Genomic DNA, 17,500 nt, shown 5'->3' with positions numbered 1-17,500 from the left:
AGAAAAATTGGCTGTAATCTTAACTTGCAAATTTACCGCTTAAAATATGACAAAAGGAGACTATATATATATATATATATATATATATATATATATATATATATATATATATATATATATGTATATATATATACACACATATATATATGTATATACATATATACATGTATATATATACATGTATATATATATATATATATATATATATATATATATATATATATATATATATATATATAAGAGAAAGAAAATTAAAACTGTAAGTTGAACTTTACAATCAAATTTTATTGTCTGACTGAATACTCCAAAAAGCAATTTACAAATTCCTTATTCCGTGGAGTTTCAAAGAATGCTATTCTTATTATTACTCTTCTCATCAGAGGACATAAAGGAATCAGCAAATTATATTTGTAGCAATGCTAGAATTCGCCAGTTAAGGCATTAAATGAAACCACAATTTATTTTAGTTATAAATTACCAAATAAAAAAGTGAAAAATAAAAAAAATGAAAAAATATTGGATATGTAAAAAACTAATATAAAAACAAACCGCACATAATATTTCAGCTTGAATGAAACTCCTCTAGAGTTGATCCAAAATGCAAAATAGTTCTTTAGATAGAATGTATTCCAAGATAAATCCAGCGTGACGATGCATATATTCTGATAGGAAAGTTTTCAAAAATCCGATTGGAAAGTTTACAAAACCGCTGAAATAATGCAAATTATTTTTTTCCAGGCAGTGCAGTAGTCCAAAGAGAAGTCTGTCCCTAGTCAAATGGGATCTAATAGTAAGAAGAGAGAAATCCAAAATGAGAACCTTCATCCTCGGCTTAAAAAGAAAAAGTGATTTCAAGCGGGGGGGGGGGGAACGCCGTAAACGCTCGTAATTACTGTGACCGGAAATTGTCTAGACAGAATGAAAGATCTTTATATAAAGAAATATCTCTCTATCTATCTTTCTATCTATCTATCTAGCTAGCTAGCTAGATAGTAAATAACCGAGTAGAATCATGGGAAACTATAAGTTGAACGAACATTGCTGGTGCAGAAAGGGTCAAAGGGTAATGTTGTGAAAAGTATCAAACTGGGTAACCGTTGAGTTGCACCAGAAGGTATGCAAACGAGTTTCGATTTGAAAAAGTCGAGTGGAGTTGGTTTTTGAGACGCCAAAGAGACAGGATAGGTTAAACAGAGCTCCCTACAAGGAGGGGGGGGGGCGACGTTTTCCAAATGGCTGCAGAGAAACCACAAGCCAAAGATTGTCGTTCACTCCAGTTCTGCTGTGAGGAAATGCCTGGGAGGGAATAAAGAATGTATATATATAAAAACATACAGCGTTTTGTGTCTGTGTTAAGTGTTAAGTCCATTAGGTGGGTGGGAGGTGTTGTCTATTTGGTGGATATTTTTATGATCCCCCCCCCTTTTGATGTGCGTGTATCAGTGCGTGAGTGTGTGCGTGTGTGTAAGGGTGAGTGGTTGTGCGTTGTGTGCGTGCATGTGTGCGTATGGGGTAGAATCTGTGATTTCCTCTTTCCCTCTGCGCGTCACGTTTTGTTTGCTTTTTCCCCATTACATTAGATACCTGCAAGTTGACACAAAAATTCTTTGTGGACTGTTAGAATTGCATGATTTTCCTTTATTACACTTCTACTACCTTTTTCTTTTTACAAAGGAGTCACCATTTATCAAAGCTCAGAGGCCACTCGAGGATAAGGGTTAATAAGTGTACAGAGATCAATGGGACACTGACGTATTAATTGTTAGTAGTGTCAATTTGGTAAATTGGATTACTTAAGGGGAATGGCTCATCAAGAACTTGTTTACATTGGACTTGAACACGACCATATTATAATCAGCCAGAAAGTAGGCAAATGGAAGAGAGTCCCACAGGTGTGCAGTTCTAAGAAAGAAGCTTTGTTCATGGAATCTATATTTAGGTCTAGGCGCGGACAAAGAGTGGGGGAAATTATTAATAGTGTTTTCAGCTAGACGAGTGTTTCTCATGAAAGTTTGGTTATGGGGGGGCCATAGATTAGAGCTCAGACGAGCACTTGCCATGAAAATAACGATGAAGCAGAGACAGGTTCGCAACGTCTCTTCTGTGAGAAAGAGGTTGCAGGAAAGAGAAAAGGGCATCCCCTACTAGGCTACGAAGTCTGTTTTGAACTCTCTCAAGGCAGAATAAGTACTTTCTAACAGCTCCTGCCCAGATGTGGCAACAGTACTCCATCCTTGGGCGTATCTGGCTCTTACAATAGATAACTTCTTAAAATGATGATTAGAATAACCACAATTTGCTATGTATGATTTCATAATATACTATTTACAATCTATACAACCCACTTAATTGCAACTAAATTATGCTCTTAACAGTTTTACTCCTGTCTGATAATCTTTCTAAACCCTTTCACTAACTTTAGAAACTGCCCATCTGAGCTCAATATTGACTGGTGTTTTAATCTATCGAATTTCTATCTTATCAATTTGTTAGGCTAATTTGATTTACTTAATCGATTATTGAGCACAAGCTTAATGCTAAAATTTTCCCTAGGTTTAGATTGCATATGTAATCGCACAATCTCAAATAAATTAAGTAGTCTCGAGAAGTAGGCCATTCAAAGAAGTTAAAATTTTAATTTCACCTGATAAGTTTTCCATTCGCACAGTTTTTATCTTTATCAGAGACAAACCTTTTCTTAATGCCTACAACTGCCTGGGTCATCTTGACATTCTGTTTCTTAACACTGATTCTCCTTTATCTAAAATAGATGGAATACGTTTAGTCTAATCTGTAGAAATAGATTTCATTTTATTTCTGGACTTTGGAATCATGCTGCTTTTCGGTCGTACATTTGACCATGTATACTTGACCATTACGGCTTGGATTTTACTTTTCCAATGACCCAGATGTGGAGTTTTATTTTTAACATACCCGGATTTACAACTAGAATTTTTTTTTCACCATGGATTCTTGCTTACCCTTATAATAATTTCTGGATTTATCTGAACTCCATCTAAATATTCTTCAACTATGTATTTTTGCATTCTCAGAAAATGTTTCATTATATTTTATGCAAATATGATTTGCTTTGTATTTTGCCAATTCAATTTATGCGCTGAATAGTAAAATCATAGTTTACCTATAAATAATATTTTGCTAATATCTTTCCTCTGAGGAGAAGAAGGTATTCTTTGAAACTCTGCAGAATAAGGAATTTTCTAAATGTTCACTGAGTTTACTTGTGAAATAACAAATTTTCGTAAATCCTAATTTGCAGAATTTTAAATTATATTCTTATATATCTATCTATCTATCCATATATATATATATATATATATATATATATATATATATATATATATATATATAATGCGTATATTATGTATATACATATACGCAAGCAAACACAAATAAACAGCTGCATATATCTAAAAATTACATCGACACATACCCATATACATACCTACATAAACATATATCCATCGATAAACCACTCACACCTGTAACGCAGACATTAATAATTTGGGAGAGTTATCTATAATCTCATATAAAATTTATCAATGATCGTATAAATAGTCTCAAAACCTCATATAACGAGATGGCTGTGTAGAGATTAATGTTGTGATCAAGGAGTGGTAATTTCATATCTATGTCCGTGTCTACGTTTAGCTATTAATTCCTCGTTTTTATTTAATATATTCGTATGCTCGAACTTAAGTATACTAATCTTTTTATAATCTTATAGAAGCATTAAAAATATATGTAATTGACCAGGAAACACCGACGTAAGGTTTTCATTCTTAATGGCCCACCGCTGTTTATCAGGTTCAGTTTTATCATCCTGTACCTCTACAAGGCCACCATTTGCCCATGTATGGAGTATTGCTATCACACTTAGTCCGGTGCATCTGCTACTAGTCTTTCGCTCCTGGACAGGGTTCAAAAGAGAGTCACCAACCTATACTGTCATCAAAGCTCCAACCTCTGTCCCATCGACGAGCTGGTGCATCCCTCTGCCTGTTTTATAGTATTTTAATGGTGGATGCTCCAACGAACTATAAGCCATTGTAATCTCTCGACGTAAATACCCCCAACAAACCCGACAAGCAGCAAAATCCCACCTCTTGCAGGGTAGAGATCCCTAGATGTAAGAAAGCTTTCTACTCTAATAGTTTCTTCCTCAGAACTGCTAGACTTTAGAATTCCCTTTCGAGTTCCTGCTTCCCCAACTGTACTGACATTCAAGTGCAATGTAAACAGATATCTTGCTGCTCAACTTCCTACATAGTATTCTTACAAACGTTTCTGATAGTAGAATGGTTGTTTGTATTTAGCTGTAGATATATCGATGTAGATTTCTTCGTCACTCAGAGTCTCTCCTGGATGGATAGTTGACATGTATACAACACACTTCATCTTGCAGTGACCATTTACTTTTGATTTTAAAATGACATTTTGTATCTCTTGTGTTGGTGTCCTTTGCTGATGTGCAAAATATCTTTTGATTGTTTTAATAAGGAAGAGTAGTTGTTAATAAAATATTTATAAGGAAAAGTAGTTGTAAATAAAAGTATTTATAAAAAAATAGTTGCAAATAAGATATTTATTTTAAAAATCGTTGAAAATAAAATATTTATAAAGAAAAATAAATGTAAATGATTTTTTTTATAAAAATAAATAGTTGTAAATGAAATATTTATAAGAAAATTGTTGTAGATAAAAAAAAATATTTTTAAATAGTTGCAAATAAAATATTTATAAAAAAAATAGTTGCAAATAAAATATTTATAAAAAAATAGTTGTAAATAAGATATTTATAAAAAAAAATGGTTGCAAATAAAATATTTATAAAAAAAATAGTTGCAAATAAAATATTTATAAAAAAAATAGTTGTAAATAAAATAATTATAAGTAAAGTACTTGTAAAGAAAAGGAAATATAATTATAAATGAAAATTATTTGCAAGGAAAAATATGTGCGAAATGGACATTTGTAGACAAGGAAATGTTTGTATAAAGGTGAATGTCTAATCGTTTTACAGAAAAAAAAAGGCTTTTACTACCAATTAATTGTGACAGTCTTGTGACTTGTTTTGTTGCTGTGGATTTCTTACTGATAAATGTGTTTACAGAATTTTTCCTGACAACTCCACATTGTTATTTTATTTCCTTTTCATCCTGTAAATTTGCCAAGCAGAACATGAATTGGGTTATCCAATAGAAGATTAAGTATTTGTTTCAATCTGACCTCCGGAATGGCTGGTATATAAACATAACTTGTCAATAGACGCCCTCAAATGCATACAGTTAGATAATGTAGATTCATTCCAAAATACGCGGGAAGAGGAGGTGGGAAAGGAGTATGACGAAAAGTAAAGTAGCGGAAAGAAAGAGGAAGAAAGAAAGTGAGAACAAAGGAAAGGAGATGAGAAGGAGGAAATAAAAGAACCTATAAATGGAGGAAGGAAGGAAGGAAGAAAAGAGAAAGAAAAAAAGAAAGAAAGAAAAAAATAGTATAAAAGGTTTTAAATGGATTAATGGAGAAGTAAATTCAGAAAAGGGCTAGCAAGAAAAAAAAAAGAAAGAAAGAAACGTATGCGAAAAAAGAAACAGAATGCACAAATAAAACAAAATCTAAAAAATAAATGAGGTGTGGTCTGAAATGCTACCAAAGGCAAGATAAGTTATTCTCCTGTGATTAAAAAATTTTACAAACCTATTTTTATGCAGCCTGTAGTGTCCTGTGCTATCAAAAAAGAATGGAGAAAAAAGAAAAATATATATATTGTCGTCTAATATGAAAAATGAGATAAAAAGTCGGATTTTTCATAGACTGAGTTGATTTTGGATTTGGATGTTGGATCAGCATGTTTTTAAGTTGGAAGCTTTGGCAGTAGTGTGTCGAGTTTTGGAGTTGAGTTTTTTTTTGGGGGGGGGTTACAGTAGAGCGCCAAGTTTTGAAGTAACGAGTTTTTTTGGCAAGTGTGTTGACTTTGAAATAGTGAATTTTAACAGCAGCACGTCGAAACTGTTACTTGGAAACGCAACGTAGTTAACAATCAATCAGAGCAAGTCTCTAATTGTTAACACTTGATTGTTTTTTAACAGTAGATAAAGAATTTATGCAGAAAAAAAAGAAAGAAAAAGGAAAGGATGAAAAAGTAAACATGAAATCAGAAAGAAAGCAAAAGATAAAAAAAAGAAAGGAAAGGAAAAGAATGAATGGAGAAAGAAAAATAGAATGCATTAATATTTATGTGAAAATGAATAAAAAAAAAAAAGGAAGGAAGAAAAAGACAAAATAACGACGAAAAGAAAAAATGCACAAAGGAAAAAGTTTTAAAAGAATGAATAAATACAGAAAGAAGAAAAATAATTCATGAAGAAAAAGGAAGGAAAAAAATAATTAAATTTAAAAAAAAAAAAGGAAGAATGAAAAAGAATGTGTGAATTAAAAATTTTAAAAATGAATAACTAATAAATGACCCATCATCATCATCATCATCATCATCATCATGACGGGCTCCTTGCCCGGACCAATGTGACTCTTCCTCTCCAGAGATTCCTGTCTTCCATCCGTTGCCTCAGATCTTCAGGTTCACAGTTGGCCTCGTGTGCTATTTGTTGGATGTACGTGGATCTAGGTCGTCTTTTGCTTGCGCGTCCGTGTCGTGGAGTCCATAGCAATACATCACTCACCAATTCATGCTTGCTCCTCAGACAATGACCGGCAAATCATAGGCGTCTTTCTCTGATGGTATTAGATATGGTAGGTAGGTTGCCATAAAGTTGCTGCTTCGTGGGATGATTTTGCCAGGATATATTTAATATTGTTCTTAGCATACAGGTGTATGTGCCATCTAGTTTTCTTTCCAATCTTTTTGTGAGTATCCAGGTTGTAGCACTGTAAACAAGGACAGTCTCTACCACTGCCCTGAAGAACAGCCTTTTCAGTTTGTCAGCCAGTCTCGAAGTCCATACTGAATGCAGCCCATCCAATGCAGTCCATGCTTTTGAGATGCGAATTCCGATATCTCTCTCTGTGGAAACTATGTTGTTGCCCAGATACGTAAACTCAGCAACTTCTTTCAGTGTTGATCCCACCAAAGCCCTGATCTCTCCTTTCACATTGACCCAACAAATCATAAAAGAGGGTAACTGTATCAATACAACTAGATCAAACTAAATATAGACTACACTACTACACTTTATGTAAAAAGAGATATTTTTGACTGCATATCCACTCTAGCTGGGAGAGTATAATTTATTTACTGGACAACCTTCTTGAATGTATAACTTAGCACGAGGATGCTTCATCATACAAGTAAACTCAAATCAAATATTTAAAATAACATAGTATTTGAGACCCAAACAGGATCGCCTTGATTAGATCCTCCAGAATGGTGCAGCTTCCCCTAGTGATATTACAGTAAATAACACCATTTAGCTAGATACTCTACTAGACCGGATAAAGTTTTGTCCTAGAATCCAAAAATATCAAGAAACTCCCAGAAATATATACTATAGCATAATTAACTGGTCAAAATGTCTTAAAACATTCCAAAATCTGACACAGAATGAATACACGATGGAACGATAAAATTGTCGCCCTAGAAAAGACGACATGATTCCATTTGATGAACACCGGTTTTATTTTTTTTTATTAGGCAGCCAGTTGTGTAGAAATCCAAAGAGCGATAGGAGCCTTCTATCATGTCTGAAAGTGACACAATGTTCAACGGGAGAGATCAGAGATGCGCCACTGTATAACTCATGCTCTCTACTGATCCAAGTTATGACAACAGGACCATTGCCAGCACCTTCACAATACATCGCTGGATTGCCATGAATAACAAGGCGTACCCAGGATAATGAAAACAAAGTTTCCAGCCATGGTTATTGGCTTTGGTGTGGTTTCAAGTGAGGGCCACATCATAACACTTTACATCTTCAAAACCGGCTTGAACGTTAATACCAAAGTGTACCTGGATGTGCTGAAAAGTGTAATGATCCCCTCGTGCAATCAGGTGGCCTCTGGCGAACCCTGGGTGTGGCAGCAGGATTCGGTGCCAACCCACAAGTCCAAAGAGACCCAGGCTTGGCTTCAGGAGTGGTACTACTTTATATCCTTCTCTCACTGTCCCACCTTCTCCAAAAACCTGAACCACTACTACATAATCAAGTTACATAATCAAGCTACTGGAATGGATTTTTTCAATAAAAGTTTAGTTTTAAAATAAAGTTGTAATGTTGTTTTCTTTAGGCGACAAATTTATTGTTTCACCCTATATATATATATATATATATATATATATATATATATATATATATATCTTGTTTAATCCTTCAGGGCGAATGAACCCTTTTTCGGGGTCAACGGCCAACTAGCACCATGTGTGTTTGTGTGTTGGGGTGGAGAGGGCTCCCATAAGCGAGGAGAAACAAATCTCTGATTTAAAAAAACCATAAAGCGGGAGACCAGTACCCGCATAAAGCTGGTCTGCAGTTTAACTTGTTGCTGGCTATCTTGCTCTTGCTTGTTGCTGGATCTCAACATTTTGAACCAGAGAGAGACTTAGCTGTTGTACAAAGCTAAGACTCTGTAACATCACCTATGTATAGATACTCCCTCAGGCATTTGTCTATAAAAATGGTCCTGTGGCGATGGAAAAGTTATGACACATGGACGCTTGAAATGCTGGAAACATGTAATAATTGATCTCAATGACCGTCTTCAGTATCATGCCTGCGTGAGTGTGTGAATTCACCAGTAGGACTAAGAAAAAAAAGAAGTAATTTCTGGGCTCTGACAAAACGTTTGCAATCATCATATATATATATATATATATATATATATATATATATATATATATATATACATATACATATACGGGTGGGTTCATGAACAATCAGTGTTAGTTAATAAGCAATCGAGAAATCATGTTTACCTCCTCTCGTCCTCCGACTTGTTTGAGAGGGCCAGCCATTCAACATTGTGAATATTGAAGTCTCCGCAGATGTGAATGTTAGCCAAGTGATGAGCAGACAGAATGTGATCTCGATGATAGTAACTCTGCTGATAGAGGACAAATATGAATGTGGTGCTGTGAGTCAGTGCTTCTCTGAAGCACATATAGAGCAATGTAGGATCTTCTCTGAAAATGTCCCTACTACATGGAAAACCATCTCTAATGTAGGTACATTTTCCATGCTCATTACGATTTTGGGGGTCAGATTTTGATTTCAAGTACATGGTGTTGCCCATGAGGCATGGGAATACTAATAAAGTTTCATATCTGGTAAGTGATATACATCAGGTAATTCAAAGTGCTCAATATCCTGGATAGATCAGGTATGGCATGTTTTATTATAATATTCTATACAACAAAATCTACTCAGCATGATCAAGAATCATAATAGCAATTATGTAGTATCATATCTGGAAAGTGGCAAATAATCATCAAAGCGTGCTTAATATCCTAGATAGAGCAAATGTGTTTAAATGCTGTCTTATCTGAGAGAAAGAAATCCTTAGTCTTTTGTTATATGTTGGATTCTAGACAAAGCAGATAGTGTTTCCCAGGCACATCCGAGTAATAATACTGTATCATATCTGGTGAGTGGGATACGTTAGTCAATCCAAAGTACTCAATATCCTGGATAGAGAGGTATGTTTAAAGACACTATCGCCCGGGATAAAAACATAACCAGGTTTTATTATACTATTTTATATCAGCATGGGATTCTTATTAAAAATAGTACAATATCATATCTGGAAACTGGTCTATAGTAATAAAGGAGTGCTCAATGTACTAGATAGAACAGGCGTGTTTAATAAAGACTTTCATTGTTATTAGGTTGACGTGACAGTTCTTGCAGAATTTTTGATTTTGATTTCAAATGATGTATTTTCAAATAAGTTTTCGTTATTAATACCTTTACTTTATATATCATTTTAAAGAGCGTTTTTCGCTCTATCTAATCGTTTAAATTGCAATCGTTTTAATACAATTATGTCTTTTTAGAAGGTTGAATACAAGATGGAAAAAAACAAGGACAATTTTCTTCTTTCTATTACAGGTAAGGTTGAAAATCTGCTGAAACACAGCTCACAAAATAAACAAAGCGTTTGGCCCGGGAAACACTACTGAATGCACGGCACAATGGTAGTTTAAGAAATTTCGTGGTAGCAACAAGAGTCTTGAAGATGGTGAGTATAGTGGTCAGCCATTGGATGCTGACAGCACACAACTATTTGAGAACTTGCTTCTGAATTAGACGTAATGTATACGACGATTTTCAACCACTTGAGAGATGTAAGAAAGACAAAACAATTCATAAATGGATGCCTCATGAATTGAACGACAACCAAAGAAATCATCATGAAGTGTTAGCTTCCCTTCTTTTATGCAACAAGAACAACCCGTTTCTCGATTGAGTTGTAACTTCCGATGAGAAATGGGGTCTTTAACAACAACTGGCGGTGCTCAGCTAAATGATTAAATGCCAATGAAGCTTCACAACACTTCCTTAAATCAGAGTTTCACCAAAAGAAGATCATGCTGACTGTTTGGTGGTCTGCGACCAGTCTCATCCATTACAGTTTGTTGGATGCCAACGAAACCATTATGGCGGTGAAGTACTGTCAATAAATGGATTAAATGCATCAGAAACTTTGACAACAACACCCACTTCTCCTCCACAACAATACCCGACCACATTGCTAACCTGTCCCTACAGAAATCAAACGGATTGGAGTATGAAACTCTGCCTTATCTGCCATACTCTCTAGACCTCTCACCTACCGACTACCACTTTTTCAAGCATCTCGACAACTTTCTGTGTGAGAAATGTTAAAAAAATCTAAACAACATCAAAAACGCCTTTAGCGATTCCATTGGCACTGGAGTGCAAGATTTTTACATTACTGGCATAAATAAACTTGTTTTGCGTTTGCAAAAATATCTTGATTCTGATGGTGCTTATTTCGATCAATAAATTTTTGTTTGAGCCGAGATTTGTTCGTCTGAATTTAAAAGTTAAAAACTGCAAAAACTTTCTTGTCAACCTGATAGTTGTTATTATGTTGTATACCAGACAAAGTACATGGTGTTGCCTGTAATCAAAAATAGGAAAAATACAGTATCGTATATGGTAAAGAGTATAAGTTAGTCAATCCGAAGTGCTCAATATACTCAATAGAGTAGGTATGTTTAACGGTCGTGAACCCAGGAAAAACAATGTCAATGTGTTTTTTATACCATTTTTTATGCAAGGAAATCTGCTCGGTGTTACCTGGGTATCATAAGAGTGATAGTACAATGTCATATCTGGTAAGTCGTACATAGTAATTAAAGAGTCCTCATTATCCTAGAGAGAGAGCAAGTATGTTTAAAGGATGCGTTGATTGAAAAAAAACAAATACAATATGTTTTGTTATATTAATTTGTCCAGGAAAATGTACTTGTCTTTATCCGGGATAGAAAGTGATATATAAGTCACCAATAAGTGTTTAATATCCTAAGAATAGCATGTGTATCAAGCGTATTCAAACTTCATTTCTTCTATTTATTTTATACTAGCTTGGGTGCCCGGCGTTGCTCGGGTGTTTGAAGGTGTGTGTTGAGCAAAAAAAAAAGTTGTAGAGGGCAGGCAGGCTCGAACCCGTGACGCGAAGGTGGAAAAGGAAGTTGAGGTGTGTGAAAGGGTGTTGGTTGAGCAAAGAAAAAAAAAGGAAAATTACATGAACAAGAAAAAAAAGTGGTAGTAGGCAGGCAGGCTCGAACCCATACCGTGAAGGAGGAAAAGAATGTGAAAAAAAAATATGATGTGTTAGCTGTTGCGCCTATCACCAAACCGGAAGTAATGTAGGTTTAAATTAAGGCTAGACAATCGAAAAGAGGCGATTACTTTCGAAATTATCAGCAAAAAAAGTGACCCCGCCCTGTAGAAAAGTGCCCAGTTGAGGGTAGAGGAATTAATATTTTTGGCCAATTTTTCGATATTTGTCATCCGAAGGGTCGAGCTTCAAAATGATACTGATTCCGTGAAAAATCATCGACTCTGTCGAAAGTTTTTGTGAGATGTACATACATACATACATACATTTAAACAGACAGGTTATATTTATATTATAGATAGCCCGGAAACGAAATCACTTTCTGAAACAACACAGCTAGATGAGTCTATAATAAGGCAAATGTTGCTTATTCTCTAACAACACCTCCTACTCTGAACCAGCACTGCTTCATGACCTTTTAGTGAAGCAAGGTTGCCTAATCACTAACCGCACCTCCATTTCTAAACCAGCACTACTTGATGAGTCTATAGTGAAGCAAGTATTGCCTAATCACTAACTGCAACCTCCTTTTTTGAATTGGCACAGCTTGTTAAGTCTATAGTGAAGCAAAGGTTGCTTAATCTCTGACCGCACCTCCCATTTTTAGGTAGTACTAATAATACATAACATTATTTATGTGTTGGGCAATGTTCGCTGGCCTTGCTAGTCGAAAACTCTGATGGTCGTGGGTGCATGCTTGACACTTGGTCAAAGTACCCAGATGTTTTAGCAGAATGATAAAACAATATGTATTTTTCAAAGATGGCAGAAAAATAGGCCTCTCAAGTATAATCGAGATGACAGCTCCCCAAACGAAATATCAACGTTATCGCTGAATGGACATCTGTTATATTGAAAAAAGATTTTAGACAAGCTTTGTTTTCTATTTGTTGGTTTAGTTTTGATAACACGCCGTAAAAGATTGTCATGTTTGTTTGGCTGGAGGGTTATGAACACGGAACAGGAGCAAACCTCCAGTGAAGATTTTATAAATAGTTTGTTTGTTTTTTCACCTAGAAAGGACAGAGATTACAAATCATCGAACAGACATCTGTTATATAGACAAGCTTTGTTTTCTACAGGGTGCCCAAAAAAACAAAAGCTAAATGGATGCCATCTAGAACATATGTTATAGAACGGAGAAAAAAAAGGCCAAAGACCCTAGTGTTTTGATGTGATGTTTTGAATATAATAAATTAGTTATGACCAAAGTTTCATTTAATTTGGACAAAACACTAAGAAACGGGGCCTAATCAGAGTTGGGGCCCGTTTTTTTGGGGGGGGTCAGCCTGTATTTGTTAGTTTACTTTTGATAACACGCCATAAAAGACTGTAATGTTTGTTTGGCTGGAGGGTTATGAACACGGAACAGGAGCAAACCTCCAGTGAAGATTTTATAAAAAGTTTGGGTTTTTTTTTCACCTAGAAAGGAAAGTGATTACAAATCACCGAATAGACATCTGTTACATAGACAAGCTTTGTTTTCTATTTGTTAGTTTAGTTTTCATAACACGCCGTAAAAGACTGTAATGTTTGTTTGGCTCGAGGGGTATGGACACAACATGAGCAGACCTCCTGCAAAGACTTGATAAATAGCAAAAGAGAGAAAAAGAGAGAGGAAATGGATTCGGAAAGGGAAGAATTTTAAAAAAGGGATAAAAGAAATTCAGAAAAAGGAAAAAAGAGAATTAAATTGAAGAGAGACATGGATTAAGAGAAAAAAAGGAGAACACGAGGGGGTATTCTCCAAATGATAGAGGAGGAAATGATAATATTGCATAATAATAATAATAATAATAATAATAATATCTCATAGAATCCTTTTGTTTGGAAGATAAAAAGTTGGACCGTACGCATCGGTTTTTGGGCTTTAGTTCAAAAGCTGGATACTTCCCTAAAAGAGCAAAGTGGAAAAGCTCTTCCTCCTCTGACTGAGAAACCATCTAAAGGAATCCAAGTTGAAAAAATCCTGCATCTTGAAACCCTTAAAAACCCGAATAGTTTAACTGGAAATAACTTATGAATGATTATTCTCGTTTATAAGAAAGTCATCTGAGTTGTCATTGATTATTTACAATAATATAAAATATATGTGCAAGTGGGGGCAAAAGGGAGAGTTAAAATACATACCCAAATAAGTCTAATGACCTAACAAACTCCTTCTGTTGACAGAGAGACGGGTCTGCATAGGAGAATAGAGACTGACCGTTTCTCTGTCGACAGAAGGAGTTCGTTAGGTCTTAGACTTATTTGGGGATGTATTTTAACTCTCCCTTTTGCCCCCACTTGTACATATATTTTATATTATTGTAAATATTTTATGTTCAACGATTAACTCCTGATGAGTCTGTTGATGAAAGAGGCCCCTCGGGTTTTGCTGGTTATTTTGTTTAAAGCAATGTGTAAGTTTTGTACTGTTAAACAGCTATCTACTATACATAGACCAAAAGATCCTGAAGGAGCTAAAAAGAAAAGAAAAGAAGAGCAGGAAGAGAAGCAACTACATGAACGATTCATAAGGATAACAAAAGATGAGACTCGTGAAAACACTTGGACATGGCTATGAAAAGGAGACTTAAACAAAGAAGCTGAATCCTTAATAGATGCTACTCAAGATAATGTTATTAAAACCAACTACATCAAAACAAAGGTCGATAAAAAAAACAAGAAAAAAGCAAACGTAGACTCTGTTGACAAAGAGATGAAACGATAAACCATATAGTTAGTGAATGCAGCAAACTGGCCCAAAAGGAATACAAGAACAGACACAATCAAGTTGGAAGGGCAGTACACTGGAAATTATGCAAACAGCTGCATCTCGAATGCACAGACAAATGATACAAACATAAGCCTGCAACAGTATTTAAAAACTAGAATCACAAAATCCTATGGGATATGAACATACAAACTGATAAACCCATCCAAGCAAAAAGACCTGATGTCATAATAAAGAAAGAAAAGTCCTGTCAAATCATCGATGTTGCAGTTCCAGTCGATCATAGGGTAAATATCAAAGAAAAGGAGAAACGGAGCAACTACACAGAGCTAGCCAGAGAGCTGAAAAGGGCTATGGAAGATGAAGAAAATCAAAATAATACCTATAATAGTAGGAGCACTAGGAACAATCCTGAAAAAACTTTGAAAAAAGAATGGGAGAAATTGGAATCAAAGGGATGACTGGAAAAATACAACAAACAACAATAATGAAAACAGATGAAATATTAAGAAAAACCCTTGAATGTGGAGACTAACAGACATGAGCAACAAGTGCAGGCCAGACAAACTGCTGCAGATGCAAAACATGAAACGCTACATGGAACCAAGAACATTGAAGCCGCATATTTATAAGTTCTCTAACCCCACCCCCATCCCACTTTATTGCCACATTACTGACCCCCCTCAAAAAAAAAAAAAAGTGAGACCAAACAGCCAAGTAGAGTCAAGGAGGAAGGAAAAACCAAGGAGAGAGTACTGACCAGATTACCGCTGGATAAGTACAAAAAGAACTGGGACCTTGGGGAGGCTTATTGCCACTAAAATTCTAGTGAAGACCGATAGCAGCTGCCAACGAGAAATCAATGGCAAGCAGCTGTTGGAATAATGCAAATTTATTTGCAAATACTATCGAAAGAGGTGGAGATTACTGGAAATCTGGGGAGACTTGTTGTCACTCAGCTTCCAGGGAATATCACAGGCCTGTTTCAAGGAGAGATCTTTGATGACCTGTGTGAAAGCTCCTTGTGAGTTGATAATACTAATAATATTAATAATAATGATAATAATAATTATGATAATGATGATTATAATAATGATAATAATATAATAATAATATGATAATAATAATATTAATAATAATATTTATAATAAAAATAATAATAATAATAATATTTATGATAATAATATTTATAATAATAATAATAATAATAATAATAATAATAATAATATTTATAATAATAATAATAATAATAATAATAATAATAATAATAATAATAATAATAATAATAATAATAATAATAAAGTAAAAAAATACAAACAGAAGCTGCAAAACAAAAATGAAAATAAAAAGAATGTAATACAAATGGGGGGGGTTACCCGGCGTTGCCCGTGTGTTTGTTGGTGTAAAAGAAAGAAAGAAAAAAGTTTGTAGACCAAAAAATATTGCAAAAATATCGTGTAAAAATCACCGAAATTAAAGATATACGTGAACTCATTTCGTAAATCAGAGATATTATAATCTAGACAGCATATAAAAAGTTTTAAGAATGAGTGACCCCCCACACCGAGCGCCCCTCTGAAAAAAAGCCTTTGCCGAACATACACAAAATAATGTATGCACACACACACACACACACACACACACACACACACACACACACAACACACACATATTTTCGTTTTTATATTATAGATTGTGAAGTCTGCATAAAATGAAAGTATAGATACTTCTGTGCAAAATACGACAAAAGGCAAATAATATGACAGAATTGCAAATAAAGATAGAGTTATTGTAGGGGGTTGGATACCAATCTACCTTACGACTGAGAAAGTAAAATATAAGAAAAAGCAAAGAAGAGAGGACAAGCATAGGTGAACAGTTGTAAAAAATTTATTTTGACATAAATACAAAAGGAAGAATTTAGAATAACTAGAAAAGATGCCGATCGATGAAGATTCTGGAAACCAGAAGGTTCCTTTTTACAATGTCTCCCCACGGGAAAGAGTTAGACACCAGGGCTGTTTTTTTTAATGTGGAGAAAAGGAACAAAAATAAAAATTGTCTCAGTCGTGAAGGATTTCTCCTCCACTGAGAGAGAACAAGAAATTGAAGTGCAGCATCTGAAGAACAGCTACTACACTTTGGTCTTGACCCGAAGGCCAGGTATTTATTTGCTCCCCCACCGAGCAAATTAGGCACAAGGCTGATTTTTAATGTGAGGAGCGAAGGGGAAATGGGGATCAACTCCCCGGGGAGTAGGGGAGCTGGATAGTGACAATTGGTATGAAGGGTTGCCCCTACAATATTGACCAAGGTCTTATCTGTGGGGTCGCCCCCACATAGGGTCTTTGCTTGCAGTATCTGCCGAAACAGATATTACACTTTGATCTTGACCCGAAGGCCAGGTAAGGTTAGAGAACAAGAAATGTTGTACCTAGACAGTAGCGGAAATTGGATGTGGGGTCATGGATAACTGGAAAAGCTGAAGATGTGAAAACTGGATCCCGGACAGCATGGAGTGATGGCATTGAGCGGCACTGGAACAGGGAGCCTGGGGGTATAGGCAGGAACCACTGGAAGGAGTTAGGGCAAGCAGGAGTTGGATCAGATGTTGCTGGAAGGAGTCGCTAAAAGTTGATGGAGCATGAGGAGCTGGAGTTGGATCAGCTAGAGCTGCAGGAGTAAGCTGGAACCGGAGCTGGAAGCTGCAGGATTCTGAACAGGAACTACAGGAGTCAGAGCAGAAACTGAAATCAGGTGGCTGAAGCAGGCAGCAAGGTATAAAATTGCATTCTTGTAGTTTGTCTGTTGCCCTAAAAAGAGCAGCTTGATTCCAGCTGCTGCTGCTGCTGCTGCTGCTGCTTATTGGTTCCTTCCGCTCCTTGGGTTCAACAATTAGATGAAGGCCCGGCTAACCGGCTAAGTTAGAGTTGAGAGTCTCCC

At 35.4% G+C, this 17,500-nt stretch overlaps 1 protein-coding gene across 3 annotated transcripts in view; it reads right to left on the bottom strand.

Annotated features, from left to right (window-relative positions):
• LOC145268346 (uncharacterized) overlaps nt 1-17,500 on the bottom strand; it is a 306,384-nt gene that overhangs the window by 283,729 nt on the left and 5,155 nt on the right. Inside the window, exon 2 of one of the 3 annotated variants that reach the window (XM_080123860.1) lies at nt 5,719-5,748. The exons of the other annotated variants lie outside the window; for them this stretch is intronic. The gene's annotated coding sequence lies outside the window, so the exon portion shown is untranslated. The remainder of the gene's footprint in view (nt 1-5,718; nt 5,749-17,500) is intronic. 3 annotated transcript variants of the gene reach the window in all.

Source organism: Euprymna scolopes, chromosome 43 (genome assembly GCF_053919585.1).
Source record: "Euprymna scolopes isolate OS-2025 chromosome 43, ASM5391958v1, whole genome shotgun sequence".
Taxonomy (NCBI): Eukaryota; Metazoa; Mollusca; class Cephalopoda; order Sepiida; family Sepiolidae; genus Euprymna; species Euprymna scolopes.
Note: the sequence above shows the minus strand (reverse complement) of the source record. Positions and strands in the feature narration are given on the sequence as shown.